This window comes from Leptonychotes weddellii, chromosome 8 (assembly GCF_054177405.1).
Source record: "Leptonychotes weddellii isolate Sample4059 chromosome 8, ASM5417740v2, whole genome shotgun sequence".
NCBI classification, from domain to species: Eukaryota; Metazoa; Chordata; class Mammalia; order Carnivora; family Phocidae; genus Leptonychotes; species Leptonychotes weddellii.
The window spans coordinates 129,633,101-129,651,635 of NC_138376.1; the positions used below are offsets into that span (position 1 = coordinate 129,633,101).

General features: G+C 59.2%; 1 long non-coding RNA gene across 1 annotated transcript; it reads right to left on the minus strand.

Annotated features, from left to right (window-relative positions):
* Positions 1–11,214: 11,214 nt before the first annotated feature.
* On the minus strand, positions 11,215–13,500 carry LOC115945073 (uncharacterized). Its single transcript, XR_004079553.2, has 3 exons — positions 13,190–13,500; positions 11,544–11,701; positions 11,215–11,357 (listed from the first exon to the last, which is right to left on the minus strand). It is a non-coding gene; the product is annotated as an uncharacterized LOC115945073 (long non-coding RNA).
* Between the last annotated feature and the right edge of the window lie 5,035 nt (positions 13,501–18,535).

Genomic DNA, 18,535 nt, shown 5'->3' on the forward strand with positions numbered 1-18,535 from the left:
GTTTGTATGCTGTCCGCACTGGGTGCAGCGTCCGTGGGTATGTGCACACGCGTGTGCACACAAGCGCACGCAGGTCACAGTTCAGAGCGCTGATGTGGTTCCCTGCCTGGGTTCCAATTCCCCAGCATTCTCATTCAGGGATTCGAGTTCAAATTCCTCAGCCTGAAGGCTGGGATGCTGAGCCACCAGGTGCTGATCCGCAAGCTCCTGGGATTCCTGGGGCCTCTGCTGTGATGTGTGGGGGTCACCTCTGCCTGCTGAGGGCATCATCCCTTTTTATGCGGACCCCAGCCCAGACATGGTCCCCATCCCATTTTCAGGAACGGCCCCCCGACCCGCTTCTTCATTGAGTCTTCACGAGGCCTTCTTGGCCGCAGGGACCCCCAAGGGACCATCCGCTTGTCTGGCACGTGCAGGGAGGAATCTCAGGGCTGCCTTAGCCGATCACATCCACGGAAAGGGGGCACTTGGTGCTTCCCCCCGACTAACGAGAGCAAGGTGGTCTCAATGCAGAAAACCTAGAGCACGCAGAAAACAGCACGGAGCAGAAACCAGCCTCCCTCCATCCTAAGACGACCGTTTCCAACACCTGGCTCACGTCCTTTACCAGCGGTTTCCAATGTGCCCCTAAAGCTACTCTAAACCCTCAAATACCAGATGCTGCCAAGAGCAGAGGGAACATGTCCTCCCCCACTTCCTGCAGACTCTGTCCTCTGTTCTTGAGACCACGGAGGGGTGACCACAACCACAGAACCCAAGACAGAAACCAGCTCCCTGGAGCGAGCATCCCAGGAACACAACCTTTGCTCATCTGGGGAACAGGTAGAAGGAAGAGCATCTGCGGCTCCCCGTCCTACACCCGCCCAGCATCCCCAGGGAGCGCCGGGTCTCTGGGGGACAAGCCCTGGACCCTGCATAGCCTGGCCAAGCATCGGAACAATGGGGGCCTGCAGCTGTTTCTTCATTCCTGCATTGGAAGTCTACCCACTCCACCAGAGTCCAGAGCATTCCCCGCATGCCCACCACGCATGGCCCACACCCAGAACCCCAGCGGGGCCGTGGTGGGTCAGGCAGTAGTAGCCTGTAGTCTCAAGCCCTGGCCTGCTGGCAGACGCAGGCAGACTGAGGGGCTGGAGGCCAGAGAGGCTGCGACTGCAAACTCCCCCGCGGACGCGGGCTCTAAGTGGTGCGGCTCAGGGAGGGGAGAGCCCCTCGGCCCCGTCTGCCGCCCCCGAGATCCAGGCACCGAAGGCTGCACCCACCTTGGGCCTTTATGAATTCATCGCGCATCCCTGAGCCCCTCTCCACAAGGTGAGCTCCAGGGCTCGGCCCCGCGCGTCCTGGGAGATGAGGTGTGTGTCCGGGGCTGTGGGGCCCACCAGGAAGTCGGGGGGCAGCCGTGATGAACTCCGTCCCACGAACCAGGAATAATTCCATTTACGAAGCATAAAAACCCAACCCCTGGCACCCCCCCCCAAATAAATCGGGCTTCTATGGAAATATCTATTTCCTTTGATGTATCACCCATGTGGAACACAGAGCAGCAGCATCAAATGATTAAAGGGGGTTGTGGACATAAACTTTAAATTGGGGGCAAAGCTACCCATTAACTTAGCTTTCTGTGCAGATTGGGAAAGTCCAGCAATATTAAGATTTAACAGCAAAGCCACAGCCCCGGCCGTGCCGTCTGTCTGCCTGCAGCTCCGTCCATCCATCCAGGCCTGGGACGGGAGGTGCTGCCCAGCAAACAGCGAGCAGGGGACCGGCCAGGGGCTCACCCCCCCAAGCCTGGGCAGCTGACACAGGATGCCCTGAGGCCACCCCCAGGGGGGCACTGAAGGGTCAGGGGGCCCTGAGCATGGAGTTTCTCTGCAGCCAGGGGCGAGGACAAGGACACTGGAAGAAGACCCTGACGCCACGTTGGGGCTGCGGCAGGGGCGTGTCCTGGAGTCTGCGGGGCAAAGCCACCGCCAAGGGCTGTGGGAGGGGCTGGGTCCTTGGGGCCCTGTGTTCCCTTGGGATCTCCCCTTGTCACCCACTGCCCTCCCGTTCCTGGACCTGGAGAGTAGGGGTGGGGCGGGTGCTGGTAGACAGAGACCTCCCTGGAGGTGCACGGTGGGCCTGGGGTGTGGACCCCCGGGGACGTCCCCTCCAACATTGCCCCGGCAGTGCCCCCTCGGTCACGGCCTTTAAGGGGGGAGAAGCAAGACATCTTCCTCATTCCACCCCGCCCCTCCATTTTGGGGGGAGTCCCTGTGGACAGTGGCCCTTGTCACCCTCCTGGGCCTTCCCACACAGGACACCAGAACTGGGGGTCACCGGGGTCAGCCAGAGGGTGGCGGCAGTGGACAGTGTTTGGTGTGCATGGCAGGGATCCCGCGCTGTGGGGTCCCCGGGGGGGCTGGCAGGAGTCCCACCGAGGGCCCCTCACCCGGGACAGGTGGCGACTAGTGCTAGGACGTCATCCCTGCCGCTGAGGCGGAGATGAGAGGACCAGGCTCGCAAGTTGGGTCCCGGCTGAAGGCCGCCGCCGCCGTCCGCATGGGGCACGTGGTGGGACGGCCCTGGTGCGCTCGGGTCACCCCAGCCGAGCCCTGACGCTCGCGCCCTCGGCCATAGGACAGGGCAGGGCAGGGCGGGCTGCAGCAGGGGGCTGGAAGAGCAGGCGCGCGGTTGGCAGCCCTGCCGCAGGTTCTTAGCACTCTCTCCCTGCACGCCTCCTCCCTGCGCACAAACACTAGGCAGCTGAACCCCGCCGCCTCAGCTAGGCACCGAGGGCTTAAAGGGTCGCTGTGATGTGCGGCGGGGGCGGGAGGCCCGGGGGAGCTGTGCGGACAGACAGACACACACACAGGCAGGCTGAGCCTCGGAGCTCCGAGCTCCCTCCCACCCCTCACCCTTCAACCCCCGTTAGTTACTGGGACAGAAGTGCCTGTGATTTCCTTGTCTGTCTGTCTGTCTGCCGGGTGGCTCATTCCCACCCCTCGCGTGGTGATGGTAAAAAGCAGACTGGCTTTTCGTGCACTTTCTTGTTGTTTCTGCATCCTGCCGCTTGTGCCAGAGCAGACCCTCTGCCGCCTCTGGGGCCCCAGACGTCCCGGAGGGCACCTGGCAGGCAGAGGGGGGCAACTCTGCTTTAGACCAAGGTGCCGCTGGGGTCCGGTGTGGGAGCAGGGGTCTGCCACTAGAGGAGGAGAAGACCTCACACAGCTGGAGCCTGGGCAGGCGGCGGGCAGTGCTGGCCGGGGCCACAGCCCTCGGCAGGGGCCCTTCGTCATTTATTCAGGGGACGTGTGCTGAGCCCACTGACGGGCGGCCAGAGGCGCCGTTGTCCTCACTGAGAAGAGAAGCAAAGGCAACTGCCTCCTCAGCAATGACGTTCCATCCCTCCTGCTGCTTGGGACACAAAACTGGGGGTCACCTCCTTTCTTTCTCCCCTCGACCCCAAGTCCAGACAGTAGCAAATCCCGATGGTTTTCCCTTCAAAACACCCCCTCACCTACCTGCCCACGTATCCCCATCCACCCCCTGCTCCACACCTCTCTCGTCTCGCCCCCTGGACTCTGACAATGGGCTCCCAAAGTCTCCGCTTCCAGCCTTGCCCACCATACCCAACACCTCAGCCTCCAGAATCTTGCTGATCAGGGGGCAAATCACCACACTCCTGCCCAAAGTCCAAAAATGACTCTCACCTCCCTCAAAGAAGCCAGAGCCTGAAAGTTAACTCCAAGGGCTGGCCCTGTTTGCTCTCTGGCCTCCCTGCCTTCCTGCCCCAGGACCTTTGCATGTGCTGTTCTTCTGCATGGAAGGCTCTGTCCTGTACATCTGCCTGGCTTTCAGAAATCAGCTCACATGTCTCCTTGTTGGGGAGGCCCGTCCTGACTCCCAGCGCACACTTCACAGCTGAGCGTAACTAGACACGTTTTTCTATTGTCTCTCTCCCCCCGCTGGAAGGAAGCTCCCTAAAGTCTGATTCACTGCTGCAGCCCCACTGTATGTACTCAACAAATATGTGTTGGGCTAAAAAAAAAAAAAAGCCACTACCTGCCTAAAATATTTGCCAATTTGATTCAGTGATCCTCTTAGGTGGGCTATTGATGCCATTGTGCAGATTTGCAAACTGAGGCTCACAGACTGGCTCTGGAATCCAGGCCTTGGGCTTCCACCCATGGCTTTCCTACCAATTTCACTTCTGGCCTGCTTGCTGGAACGCAGTGTTGTCGAGAGGCCCTTTCTTGCCTGGTCTGCCAACTCCCACAGGCCCCAGAGGGAGCTGCAGCTTCTCCCAGGCGCGGGTGGGGTCCCTGGGTCCATCTCTTCATTGCCTTGGGCTCAGTAGGAAAAAGGTGTCCTGTGAACTACAAGGTGTTGTCATCACTGATGTGTGCTGCCAACTTTCCAAGGACTTGATGGAACAAGACTAAGGACATCCCAAGTCTTTCCTGGTTATTAAGACAACTTCTCAGAAACTAATACGTTATCGCAAAGCCACACACCCAACATCAGAGCTGCGGGGTGGCAGAGACCCTGGGGCAAGCGGCCTGAAGGCCCAGTGCTTCCAGACTCATCACCATGTTTCTGTTAACCCCCAACACGCAATGGGACTGCGATGGCTCTCCTAGTGTCTTGCTGATTACCTGCCTTGCTCACTGACCAGCTCCTCACAGCACAGTGTGTGTGTCCTGGCGGCTGTGTCCCCATGGCCGTGACAAATGTCTGAGCTAAAGTAAGTTCTCAGTAATGACCCACTCAATGGGTGGACACCTGGCCCAGGTAGAAGGCCACCACTAGGGTGACCCCACGGCAGCTGTCCCATGAGGCAGACCGGCCAAAGAAGAGACGAACAAAGGCAGCCTTGATGTGTATGGAGCACACAGCATCCAGTCCGGGAAGATGGTTTTTAGGACCCAAAGCTGTTAGAACTCAATATCGCAGTCTTCACACGTGCTCCCCCACCTCAGAGCTCATGGTCACAGTCATCATATGTGCTCCTCCACCTCAGAGCTCAAGGTCACGGTCTTCACACATGCTCCCCCACTTCAGAGCCCAAGGTCACGGTCATCATATGTGTTCCCCCACCTCAGAGCTCAGGGTTGAGATCATCACTCATGCACTTCTAGCCTGTCAACTGCGATGAACCAACTCCAGGGTTTTCACTTGCTCAAGGTGGTAGCTGTATCCCACAAATGTCAACCAAGACAAACTCACAGTCTTTTCACAGAACCTCCGATGAGGTTCTTAGATCTTTGCAGCAAACAAACATGGGATTTCGAGGCTGAGTCTTTGGAACTCTTTAGAGACTCTGCATTTGTTTGGAGTAAAATGAATGTAATCTAGACCTCCATGGTTAGACTCTCTGAACAGCCACCTGGAGAGCTGCTTCATAACGATCCAGAACCTTCTGCTCCTCACTTAGGAAACTGAGTTCAGGTGCAAGTAAACCGCAACTGAAGAGGCAAACAAACCCCTTTTGTTAGAGGGTAAAATGAAAAGGTTTTTGGCTTCATTGTGTTTCCGGTCCCATCTGTCGAGCAGCATGGTGCTGTGTCGTCATGGTAAACAGCGATCCTCGGTGCCTGCTGTTCAGCCGGGCCCCTCTTAAGAGATGCGTGTGTAGTACAGATGACCCGGGTCCCCGCCAGCCACTCGTTGGCAGGTGGCCTTGAAGAGTTAGCTTTCCCAGGCTGGCGGCCGGGAGCCCCCTGCCCCCTTCTCAGCTGCGGTTTCACCGCCAGAGAGCCTGGCTAACTTTCCCAAATGCCTTCATATACACAGTCCCATGAGACTGACCTGGAGGGAACCAAGTCCCACGGGGATAGGAGAATGGCTCAAGAACAGATCAATGAGGCTAGAAGCAAACTACAGGGTGGTGCTACTTCTACCCTGTCCGGTGTCCTCCCAGGCCTGATGCATTCCCGGGGCCTCCAGACCAGAGCTGCCCTGGGGCAGACCTTCCAGCCTACAGCTGCAAAGATCACTCCCGTGATCCCACAGAGAGTGAGCAGAGGAGTCTGATGCAAGGGGACAGTGCCTGGGCGTTCTGGATTTACAAACCAGGGTCAAAACCACAGATAAGGAAACGGAGCAGCAGAGAATGTGTCCCTTCAGCCCCCATGAGACCAAGTGTTCACACACCAGGCAGAACACCAGCACAGGGCCACCCGCTGCCCAGGTCAGTCCCTCCCCGGCGCCTGCGGATTCTTGGAAGGGACATCTTTGGGGGCGGCACTGTCCTCTGCTTGCTGCCCACCTTTTGAAAAGCTAGCTCCCTGCTGGGCACTGGCACTGAGTCACGGAAAAGAAACTGTAAACTGGGCTTTCTAGAAGTCAGGGGCTCACACTTGGGACAGCCTGGTATGGAAGGGATGCTGAACCAGCAGTCAGCCTGGCCCAAGCTCAAAGCCACGTCTCCGTCCTTCCCAGTGAGCATGGACAGAGCAAGTCCATGGCACAGGCAGGCTGGCAATAAGGAGGGCACCCCCCAGCACGTCCCTGGGCTCTGACACCAGGATGCCCTGATCCACCTTCCTCTGCGGAGAAAGCGTGTGTGGCTCAGCAAGCCCAGACAGAGCCCCCTCCCCCCGTGGAAGCAACCTGGGCCTGGCCGTGTGTCTGTTCTGACCCTCGTGACAGACTCACAGCCATGGTCCATGCCCAGTGACCCCGCAGACAAGGAAAACAGCCCCGACGCGAGCCCTCTGTATTTCCAGCATCTTCAGAGAGACTACTGATCCAAATTGTTGCTGATGGCAAAGAAGAACAACTTAAAATATATACGAACTTCAAGAAGTGATATAAAGCTAATGTTTTAAACACGCACCCATAGCACCATTCATGAAATGCTGCTAGTTTCAGCAACAAAGTCTGCCCTGGCGTGGCCTGGCAGGCATGGCCATGTTCCTCAAGTCGCTCTGATCCTGTTTCCCAGGGTGCAGAGCTGGTTTCTTTCTTTCTTTCTTTTTTTTTTTAAAGATTTTATTTATTTATTTGGGAGAGAAAGGGTGTGAGAGAGAGAAAGAGAAAGAGCAGGAGCAGAGGGAGGATTAGAGGGAGAAGCAGGCTTCCCGCGGAGCAGGGAGCCCGATGTGGGGCTCGATCCCAGGACCCTGGGACCATGACCTGAGCCGAGGGCAGACTCCCAATCGACTGAGCCACCCAGGCGCCCGCAGAGCTGGTTTCTGCCAACACTGGATGTTTTCCGAGGACCCTCCACGTCCTGGCACAAATGCCCGCCGGGAGCCTGGCTCAGGTCCAGCACCGACATGCGCATCCTCTCTTTCTCAAGGAACTCAGGGAGAACAGTGTCAGCAAACTCTCAGAGTGACAGAGGTCAGCCCATTAAGGTGCATGTGGGTGAAGGGACGCTGGCCTCTGGAAGGCAGGTGGCCCGAGGATCGACCCAGGCCTGAGGCGGGAGGGAGGAGGGGGAGAGGGGGGTCCAGGGGCCAGTGGAGCTTGGGGGAGCACGGGAGCACCTCTTACCAGGGACTGGTTTACCCAGTTCACTAGCTGGTCACCTGGCAAGACCCCTGGGAGTGGAGCAGGCTCGGGGAAGAGGGGCAGACGCTGGGGTGGGGGCTGCAGGTTGGCCTGACCATGGGGCTGGGCTGCAGGGGGCCAGCTGGCTGTGCAGCCTGGGGAGGGGAGGGCCCTGGGCTGGCCCTGAGCTGGGGCCAGGTGCGGCGGGTGGGAGGCTATTGCCTTCAAGGCTCCTAGACTTTGCTTATCCCCTTTCTCAGGGGACAGAGTCCCCTGGGGGTGGGGCTCTGCTCTGGTCAAGGGCCCAGATTCTGCTGAGAGGGGCGTTTGCTGCCCATCCGCACCCTCTGCTGGAGGGCGGACACCCCAACTTCTGATCTTTGACTCGCTCATTCAGAAGCACACTTGGTTGCTGCCCTGGGGCCCTCAAGTCCCTGGGCAGAGGATGATTCAGGGCATGTCCATGTAAGCAGTGACCCTCCCATGCCCAAGGTGGGGTGGGGCAGGAAACGTCCCCAGAGAGTAGAGGCTCCTCACACAGGGGGACCCCCAAACGGTCTCAGGTCCTACTGTGTGGACCAGATGACTGGTTTCTGATTCTACTATAATCCTGCAAGCCTGCGGGAGGCTGGGGACGAGGTGCGGGGGATACTGGGCAAGCTGCCCGGAGTCCCACTGAGTCACGCCCTGCGTGCTGAGCCCCGGAGTGCCTGGCTGCGTTCCAGCGGCTGTTCCGACGTGCTTGATGGCAGCCCTTAGTGGAAGAGTTTGTACGGTGCTCTGGAGCACACACACCTGTGTGCAGACCCCTGCAGGACCGGTGAGGCCACCAGCTTCCCCTCACCCTGTCCCACGCCCTCACCAGGGGCTCCTGGGCCACTAAGCGTTGGGACCTGCAGTGGTGTGCGGGGGGGGCTCTTCAGGAGGGCCTGATCCACGAGCTGGACGCGGCATTTGGAGGCCCCATCCCGCTCCCCTGCCCGGTGGGAGATGTTCCAAGGACTCAGCCTGGGGAGAGTGGGTGCTGTTGAGACCACCTGGACAGTAGACGTGACTGAACCCCGTGAAGGCTTCTATATAAACTTCTAAGATCCTGGCAGGCAGGCGCAGGGAGCTTTGCGTCTTGAGGTCGCCCACGACAAGCCTTGTCCGTAAATTCCCTTGCTTGTTAAGACAGCCACCTGCCAATCTGGAGGCGCCTGCCTCTTTCTTCAGTTGCTCCTGGCCCTCTGTATATGGGGCCCCGTTTTGAATTTCACCCAGGAAGCTCCCGGGGTTTACAAACCAACAAATGGCAAAGCATGGATGAAGACATAGTGAATGTGCTCCATTAAATTCTTGCCCCTGTTTTCAGAGGGTGAGCAGAGCATGGTGGGAGCCTTTATTTATCAGGGCTCATAGCCACAGATGTTGGTTAGCCTCCCCTGGGACCTGAAGGGGGCCGGCAGGGCTGTGCCCAGTGGTGAGAACCATGCACAGCCTTGCCCTGCAGAGCCCCGGGGACTGTCAGCTTATATGTCCACTCTGCCAGGCCACAGTGCCCAGGGGCGTGGTCAAACATCATCTGAATGCCGCTGTGAAGGTGTTTTTAGGTGAGATTAATCTCGATGTGAGCAGACTCTGAGCCTCCTCCATCATGTGTGGGCCACATCCAATCAGTTGAAGGTGTCAAAAGAAAAGTCTGAGGGCCACCAAGGAGGGGTTCTCCTCCGAGGGCCTCCGGCTGCGAGCGGCAGCCTCAGCTCTACCTGCGTCTCCAGCCCCACAAGCCCGTGAGCGAAATGCTGCAAACCTCCCGTCTCCCCCAGTCTCCCCTGCACGTACATCCTGTGGGTTCCATCTCCATTTCATGGAGAACGCTGACTACTACTTCCCAGATCCCACACCCACTTTCCTCATCTACACACGTGGTCTGGAGGGCAAGGCCCCCGGCGGAGCGCGTGGGAGCTGCCTGCGTCCTCCTACGCTCGTCCTGGACCCCGGGGCCCAGCTGCCCTGTCTGCTCGGCTGCCCCGGGATGCCTTTTCCTTCCCCTCTCTCCCCACTGGCCATGCACCTGCTGCCGGAAGGCCACTGCTCCCGTCACTCTGACGCTTTCCTCTGTTCCTCTGTCCACCTGTGGTCCCTTGCTGGGGCCCCCGGGGCAGCCTGCTCACCTGACAGCCTCCATCCTCCCTTCACCTCTCCACACAGGGGCCTGGGCATCCAGACACTATGATGGGACAACATGAGGGCCCCACTCTCCCTCGGCCCCTCTAACCCTGGCTGTGGTGGGCCGCCCTCCCCTTCCCCCCTGCCCTCCCCCTGCCCTCTCCTGGTTTGGAATTCCCCAAGCCCCCCACCAGGACCTTCAGTCCCAGCGTCCCTCCACCTGCAAAGTGCTACCTCAGACCCCGGCTCCTTCCCACCACCTGCCCCGACCCTGAGACGCCCGGGCTGATGGCCACACAGACCGTTCTGCCACCGAATCTGTGGGTGTCCTCACGCTGTGACCCTCGCCTCTCGGGGCAGGTCCCCAGGGCCCTGCAGACGTGCGAGACCAGAAATGCCGAGGTGCTCTCCTCAGAGCACCAGCCCCACCGTGGCACCACCTTTCGCTGTGACGCAGTGAGGGTCTCTGTCTGGGGCTTCCTGGACGGGAGCAGAGTGGAAGCCTGTGTGTCCTGCCATCAGCCTGACTCACAGCACACAGCAGGTGCCCCACGAACAGTTGGTCAAAGAAAGAACTGATTTCAGTGATTTCAACAGTGCCTCCCTCACCCCCCATTAAGCCTCTTCCTGGGGGCCACGCGGCAGTCCCAGCCAGGCCAGCGGGCCAGGGGAACCTGGGAGAATAGGGCCTGTCCCCGGTGGCCTCGAGCTGGCGCGGCAGGCGCAGGGCAGGGTGAGCCAGGCCTCGGGGCTCAGCGGGCTCATCTAAGCAGACTCTCAGCCTCCTTCTTGGGGGTCCCACGGTGACCGTTGGGGTCACGCCTGTGCTGTCCCGAGAGCAGGATTTGGTGTCCTGGGTGTCATGGACACTCCATAAACATCCACTCTTTCCTCCTCCATTAAACTGCCGGTGGAAGTAACCCGGGTCTTGACCCCCTCACGGATCACTGTGCTACTTCTCAACATCGCAGAGTGTGGGCCATGCCCGGGGAGCCAGCCCTCACCGGCGCCGCCACCCCCCGTCCCTCCGAGAGCTCCCGGAGGAGGGGGTGTTGAGGCAGGGTCCTGGCCAGGTGCCATCGGCAGGACAGTGAGAGCCCAGGGTCACGCGGGCAGCTGGAGAAGCTCAGGCCAGAATTAAGGGGCCGACACCCCGCAGCACTGAGTGGGTGCTGGTCCGTAGCCTGCCGCAGTCATCGTCGGAACGCCGGTGTTGCAAGTGGGCTGGCTCCTCTGGGACAAGCTCACACCAGCCTCCCGGCCGGGCTCCCCAGCTGCAACACGAGCGGGCACACGGACAGGCCGCCGAGCCGGGGGGTGCAAGGGAAAGGCTGGGAGCGTCACTGGCCGCCTAGGCCCACCATGCTGCCCCTGCCCCCCCACCCCTGCCCTGGGTGCCCAGGGTCACATCACGTGTTCAACGGGATGGCAGAAGAGCTAAGACCAGGTGACCATAGCACCGCTGTGGTGAGAGCTCTGCTCGACAACAGGTGTTGTCTGACAGTTCCCAGGCCTGGGGTCGGGCCCCGAGAGTGACCAGAGCTGCTCTTCAAAGCCCCGTCCTTTTAAAAACAGAACGCACAATTCCTGTCCCGTACAAAGTGCACGGTCTGAGCCTTAGGATGGTACTTCAAACAAAAATTTAAGCAAGGGATTCTGGGTGGGAAAGATCTCTGGAAACCACTGTCTTAAGAATCCTGAGACTTCAAAACAAACGTGGACACCTCCTACAAGTAAAGAAATGGTTCTGTCACTCGCTAAACAAAGAAAGCATTTGTACAAGAGCAGACAAGCTGCACTGTAATTAACACCTCCCCACCCGGGTTCTCAGCCCCATGCACCCATGTGAGACCTCTTGCCGGGATTAAGTAAAGGAACACGAAATGTGCCAGAAAAGCTGCGGATTTACTCACATCCTATATGTTATCCGTAGACGGTTTAACGCACTGCAAGAGCAAAATGCCTCCATTAGTCAAAGCTGGCCATCAAAGCTCCTCAGAATTTACAGCAACTTCTGGAAGAAACAGGATGCAGACCTTCTCCAGGACCGTCAGGAGGGCCGAGTGCATGGCTGAGCAGATGGGACAAAACAGACAGCTCGGGGCAGACCAGTCTGGCTATGGGGGGCCAGGTAAGCAGGCAGTGCCCCCCGGCCTGGACAGCTGGACACCCCCCCACCCCCACGGCCACGGCCACGGCCTGCTGAAAAGCACACCAGAGTGCTAGGGTTCCTGCCTTCCTTGGTCTTCTAAGGGCTGAGGGTTTCCTGAGGTTGGATTCCACATCTCTTGTTCACTGCAGGGGTTTGGTGCCTCCTGAGCCCCAAGAGGATTTCACTGTGTTTAACCAAGCCAGGCCTGCAGGTGCCCTGGGGCCCCACGATCCCGGTCACCAGAAAATCTGCACCGCCCGAAAGAATGAGCTGGACACAACTTACAGAGCCTCCTCTTGTCGGCACACACCTGCTCCCAAAGGTAAACAATCAACCCAGGCCCTGGGCTGACCTTCCTCCGGGCTTCCTCCTGCCTGTCTCTTCTAAGACAGGCTGGATCCGGGTGGGCGGGTGTGGGACCCAGTTCACTTTCTGCTGACCCTTAATCGTTGGGGGCTGGGGTCCCACAGAAAAGGGGGATGGGCCTGTGTCGGGCCACCCGGCTGGCAGCAACCTTCCCACAGTTTGCTTCAAAGGTCCGCTCAGGTGGGAACATGCCTGCACTCACGCACTGACTCCTCGGACCGCGACCCCCGTGGTCACCTCTGACTCCACACTCACAGACCCACCCCACCTCCCCAACCACTGTCTGCTCACTTTCGCCCTAGCCTTATTTCCAGGAGCTTTAGAGGGCCTCCTGGAACAAAGGAAACATCCCCCACTTTGTGATTAAATGCTAAGATGTCATTTTGTCACCTCCCACCCCCACACACCCCTACACAAACTACCCAAACCACCTAAGCCTGCACACCCGGCAGTGGGTCCTGCACCACTGGAGTCTGTACCCCTCCCTCCCCCACCCTTAGGAGCAGGGAGGAGACCCCCTCCTGTGTTTCCCCTCCATGCTTTCCACCAAGGCCACAACAAGGCTGCCCGCCCGGAAGACCCACATCCCCGCCAGCCTCCTCCAAGTCTGTTTAGGCACTTTTGACTCCAGCCGCTCCAAACAAGCTCAGGAAACCTAAATTTCAGGCCACACCAGGGTCGAAGGTGGGGCCAGGAGACTGAAGACCCCACGCACCCTGCGCACCTGCCTCGGGGTCCAGGAGGAAAGGGCGGACGGGTGCAGAGGGAAAGAGGCGGAGGGGGAGAGGGATGGTGGGAGAGGCAGGGTGGTGGGCCAAAGGGCCTGGGAGCAGGGACCCCCATCCAGCCTCTAAGTCAGAAGCCACCGAGGGGGCAACAGGGGGCCCAGGGGAGGGCCCTGGGCCCTCTGCTCTGGACTTCGGGGCGCAAACTCCCAAAGGCGGACGGCGCGGCGAGGTGACAGCCCTTCCTGCCGGGTGCCCGCGGCCCCCAGTTGCCCGTCCGTGGGAGGGGCCACGGGGAGGGGACGGACGCGCTCACCTGCGGGGGGTCGCAGTCCTGGTGCGGGTCGGGCTCACGGTTCCGGGTCGGGGTCGGGGAATGGGCGGGGGTCAGGCTCCGGGTCTGGAGTGGGGTCCGGGGTAGGGTCCGGCTCTGGGTCGGGGTCTGGGTCGGGGTCTGGGTCCGGGTCGGGGTCTGGCTCCGGCTCCGGGTCCGGGTCCGGGTCGGGGTCAGGGTCGGGATCGGGGTCCGGATCGGGGTTGGGATCCAGGTCGGGATCCGAGTGCAGCAGCGTGAACGCAGCCGCCGCTTTTCCCGATCTCCGCGGAGCCGGGGAGAGGCGGCGGTTGGGGGAGATCGGAGGGGGCGCGTCCGAACTGCGGATTGGCCGGCGCTTCGCCCCCCTCCGCCCGGCCCCGCCCCCTGCCCCGCCCCTCCCGTCCCAGCCCCGCCCCCGTCCTCTCCCCTCCCTATCCCGCCTCTACCCTCCCTCCCTGCCCCGCCCCGCCCCGCGCGGCCCCGCCATCTCCCTTTCCGCCCTCCGGCCCCGCCCCTGCCATCCTGGGCCCGTCCCGTTCTCTCAGCTACCCTACCTTCCAGCCCCTGTCTCCCCCGTCCCGGTCCAGTCCCGCCCCCGTACTCTCCCCTCCCCCCTCCCTGCCCCGCCTCTCTCCGCTCCGCCCCGCCCCCTCCCGTCCCAGCCCCTCCCCCGTTCTCTTCCTCCCTGCCCCGCCTCTTCCCGCTCTGCCCCGCGGGGTCCCTGGCCCTTGCCCGGTCCCCACTCCTCGCCAGAGGGGAGGGGCGCGGCTCGTCTGACTTGCAGCGGGTAGAGTTGCCCGTCCCAGGGTTATCAGTCCGGGGGTCGCAGCATACCGAGGTCACATGGATCCGGGGTCGCATTGTTCAGCGTTCGGCCTGTGCCGGGATTGCGCACCTTCCCAGGGCTACAGCATCCTGGGCTTGCAGCCTCCCGGGGTCGCCCGTCCGGGGGTCGTCCTGGACGCGGAGAGGTGAGCGCGTGGCCTCCGAGAAGCCCCTGCACCGTCGCACTCCCGGCTCTGGAAGCGAGCTGAACCCCATTTGCCGGGGCTCCGAGTCCCCCCACTGCCCCGGACTCCCGGCCTGGGCAGCCGACCGTGAACGTCCGCTTCCCCCCCCCCGCAGCCCCGCGCGCGCACCCACTCGCGTTGCAGGCGCTGCGCAGAAGGCGGGGACCCCCAGAGGGAAGGTCTGCCCCGGAGGCGCGGGGAGAGTCCGGTGTTATGTGGGGCGCTGGGCACAGGTTCCATTGCCGTGGCCACGAAGCTATTGCAATCGCGGGGGCCCCAAGGAGGGATGTTTCCTCCAAGGGAGGACTGAGATGGTCCGCAGACAAAAAAGCAGCTTCTGGGCGGTGGGAGGGCCTGGGAGTGAGGGGTCCTGAAAGTTAAACTTCCCTGGGATTAACATCCAGGGGATTTATCAGATCACTACCTGGGGCGACCAGGCACGCTCTCTGACCTAGTGACATTCCCGCAGAAACCTTTAGGGGTAGGGGCCGATGGGCCCAAATCTTGGAAGAGCACGTACAGACCCCCAGGCCTGTGGGGTGGGGTGGGGCTGGGAATTGGCTCAGGACCCTCGCTGTAGACCCAGCTGCAAGGTGCCCCGCTTCAGTGCTCCCTGGGCTCCAGGTGCCAGGGTCCCAGCTGCAGTCTCCGGGAGGCTGCTTCCACCTCTCCTTCAAATCCCGACTTCTCATCCCCACCTGCCCCCACTCCTGGCTATTCCCAGCTTTGGTTTCCTTCACACTTGTCATCTTCTAGTACATCACGGTATGTCCGGCCTCCTCCAGTTCCAGCGTGAGCCCCAGTACCTCACATAGTTCTGTCTGTTTTGCTTCCTGCTGAAATCCATACACCCAGAAGGGTTGTTCATCTACCAGGACCATACTCAGAAGTAACACCTCAAGCAGAGCTCTTCCCAGCTCCAGTTAGTCGCTCTTCCTCTGGACTCTGAAACCTCAGCTCAACTGTTTGTCAACAATGCCAGCCATGGACCCCGTAACCAACCTTCCCATTTGACAGAGGAGGACACTGAGGCTCAGAGAGGATCCCAGCAAGGTGGTGTGGTTAGACAAGCAGGAAACAGTCTTCCCAGTTCCGGAGCCTGGAGAACATCCGTCATACCCTGCCATCTGCATCTGCTCTTCCCTGTTGCACTCGACACTTAGTGAGCGAGCTCCTTAGTCAGCCAGTGGAAGCTTGTGGAATAAATGAATATGTTAGCAAACCATTATAAAGTCTACTGTTACATCTGTTATTTAACTTTTATACCCGTCGAAACAGTCCTTTCCACTAACTCATGGGATCAGTCCGAAGGAAAAATGGACAAGGGAACTACTGGTAGCCAGAGGCTGAGCACATGGATTCTGGAGCCTGACTTTTGAGGTCCAAAGCCTGACTCTGTCACCTTCTTGCTGTGTGATCTTAGGTACCTTAACCTCTCTCTGCCTTTGTTTCTCTATCTGTAAAATGGGGTTAGCAATAGTACTTACTTACAGGGGTGTCTGAGGATTAATTGAGCCAATATTTATAAAACATTCAGAAACCGCTTGGCACTGTAAGGGCTGTGCGAGTTTTAGCCTTTCTACTTTTTTCTGCACTGCAAAATGACACGCCGCAGTGCAATTGAACAGTATAAATACCGTCCAAAGCACTAGGTGCTTCACCTTACAGCAGGGCGCTCCTGTGGGTCTTAATTTACTTTCCCCTTTCTACTCCCTTTTAGCTACAGCGATGACAGAGCAGTGACCCACTGGAACGAAGGTGGCCCATGCCATCTGTGAGCTGGCACAAGAAGGACAAATGGATCGCAAAGGCCTTGGTGCTGGGGATGGGTTGTCACTGACCCGCTGCTACACAGCTCCGAGCTTCCTCGGGCGACATTCGCAAGACCTCAAGAAAGGCTATGGTCCAGGTGTCATGATGCCCGGAGGGTGTGTGTGGTCTGCTCCTGGGGGTTTTTTGTTCTTTGTGGTTGTTCATAAGCCTGGAGGAGAGCATTGCCAACTTCCCACTTACCCATACCCCTGCCTGGAATCCCCAGCTTGCCGTCTGAAGCTGCCCTGTTACAGCTCACACCGATGGCCAGGAGGCCCCGCCCCAGCTCTTTCCTTGGTCTGTCCTCAGGCGAGATGCGGCTGCAGGGAATCTGTTCCCCCCGTACTCTGTCAAGTGCTGGAAGTTGGCAGTGCTGGTTCTACCGACTGCAGGAAGATGTGTCGAGGTCCTTCCACAGAACCTGTGAATGAGACCTTATTTGGAAATCGGTCTTTGCTGCCCTATCAAGTTAAGAGGAGGTCCTGTGGGGGTCAGGGGGAGCCCCGACCCAATATGACTGGTGTCCTTATACGAAGAGGAGAAGAGACACAGAGACAGGGAGGAGAAGGCCATGTGACGATGGAGGCAGAGACGGGGCGAGGCGTCTGTAAACTGAGGCATGCGAAGGTAGACTGGCGCCACCAGGGCAATGATGGAGCAGGAAGGGACCCCCCCCCCAGAGCCCTTGGGGGGAGCACGGCCCTGCCAACCTCAGTCTTGGCCGTTTGCTCACCAGGACTGTGAGAGAACAGATTTTACTGCTGGAAGCCCGGTCTGGGCTCCTTTGTGACATCTGCCCCAGGATGCCAACACAGACACCACGTTGCCCGTGGCCGGATGCGTGGCCCAGATCTGGACAGCTCAGCAGCATGTACGTGTGTGAGCGGCATTGGCACTGAAACAGAGGGACGTTCTGTTGGGACCAGAGTCCGAGGTTTCACTGAGCTCGGAAAACAAGCCCGCAGCAACCCGCCTCTGTCCTTCTATCCAGAGCTCACAGGTCACATGCCGCGTGCCTGGGAAACGAGTAGCTGAGGCAGAGATGCCCACACGTACTCAGTCTCTAAAACACAGAACTTTAAAAATGCTATTTATTATAGTTGGGTATCTTAGTGAGATACATGCTAGTATCTTTCCGCCTACCTGAATCGCACACTCACCACACTGAAACTTTTTTTTTATTAATGTGGCTGATTTTTCATGCATTTGCTGTGTTGCATAGTGACATTTTCAGGGGTGAATACGGCGTCTTGCATGGAGGGCACCTGCTCCAGGGGCCCAGGGCGGCCACATCACTCTAGAATTTGTTTTTCCCTGGAGCGCCTGGCTGGCTCAGTCTGCTGAGTGTCTGACTCTTGGTTTTGGCTCAGGTCATGATCTCACGGTCTTGAGATCAAGCCCCACGTCAGGCTCCGTGCTCAGTGGGGAGTCTGCTTGAGAACCTCTCGCTCTCCCTTTGTCTCTCCCTCCATCGCCCTACCCCAAATTTAAAAAAATTGTCTTTCATTTTATCTGTTTTAACTTTCTTTCTCTCCGTTATTAATCATCTGTCGGTTATCACTTCTTGTGTAATCAGTCTTTCTCCTGTCACCCCTTCATTTCCCTTCTCTGATCTGCGATGGCACAGCCATGCGGCGGAAGAGGGTGGGAATCACAGTGAGTGGCCTCCTGGAAATTGCCCAGATGTCCTTAGGTGAGTACAATGAGCGCCCCTGTACCTAAACTTCGGGGATTTTCTTTAAATTATTCGCAGAGATCTTGTTGGTCCATCTCTCCATTCTTGGTTGTGATTTGGACAGCTGAGTTTATCAGCGACTTTCCGGCAGAACAGACATTATTATAGTTGGTAAAGAAGGTTGTGTGTGTTACTGCCAACAGGAGAGAAAACAGGGTGACTTTTAGGATGATTTTAAGCGCCTTCCACTCATATCCCATGTCCGATTAATCCGATCAACAGTATCTACTGAGTGCTCACTGTTTGCCCCAGCGGAAGGGGCAAACACTCACGGACCCAGAGTAAGTGCCCCCGTGGGTAAGTACTGCACTGCAGCGGGGAGTAAGTACCTGGCAGGGAGTAAGTACCCTGGCTCAGAGGAAGTGCCCCAGCGGGTGGTAAGAACCCCAGCAGGGAGGACGTGCCCCGGCACGGAAGGTCGGCAGGAAATCGCCCCCCAGTGCACCACGGACTGTTACAGTGCGAGAAGACTGTAGGATCTAGGATGGACCCCACTTGGATTCGTTGTGGAAAAGGAGCTCACTGCCTTAGCGAATGCATTCGTGAATCCCGGGGCTCCTCTGTCGAAGGGGCTCCGAGCCCCACGGTTTCTCCCAGCTGGCCTCCAGCGGCCACGCAACCGCAGCCGGCCCATGAGGGGCCGGAGCCCCGCACCCGCTGAGGGTGCCGAGCGGGCGACATGGGTGGAGTGGAGGCGGCCGTGGGGGCGGGGGCAGGATGTGTTGGGACGCTGGCCGGCTGGCCCAGAACTGAGCTAGACGCAGCTCGCCGCGCCTCTCGGCAAACTTA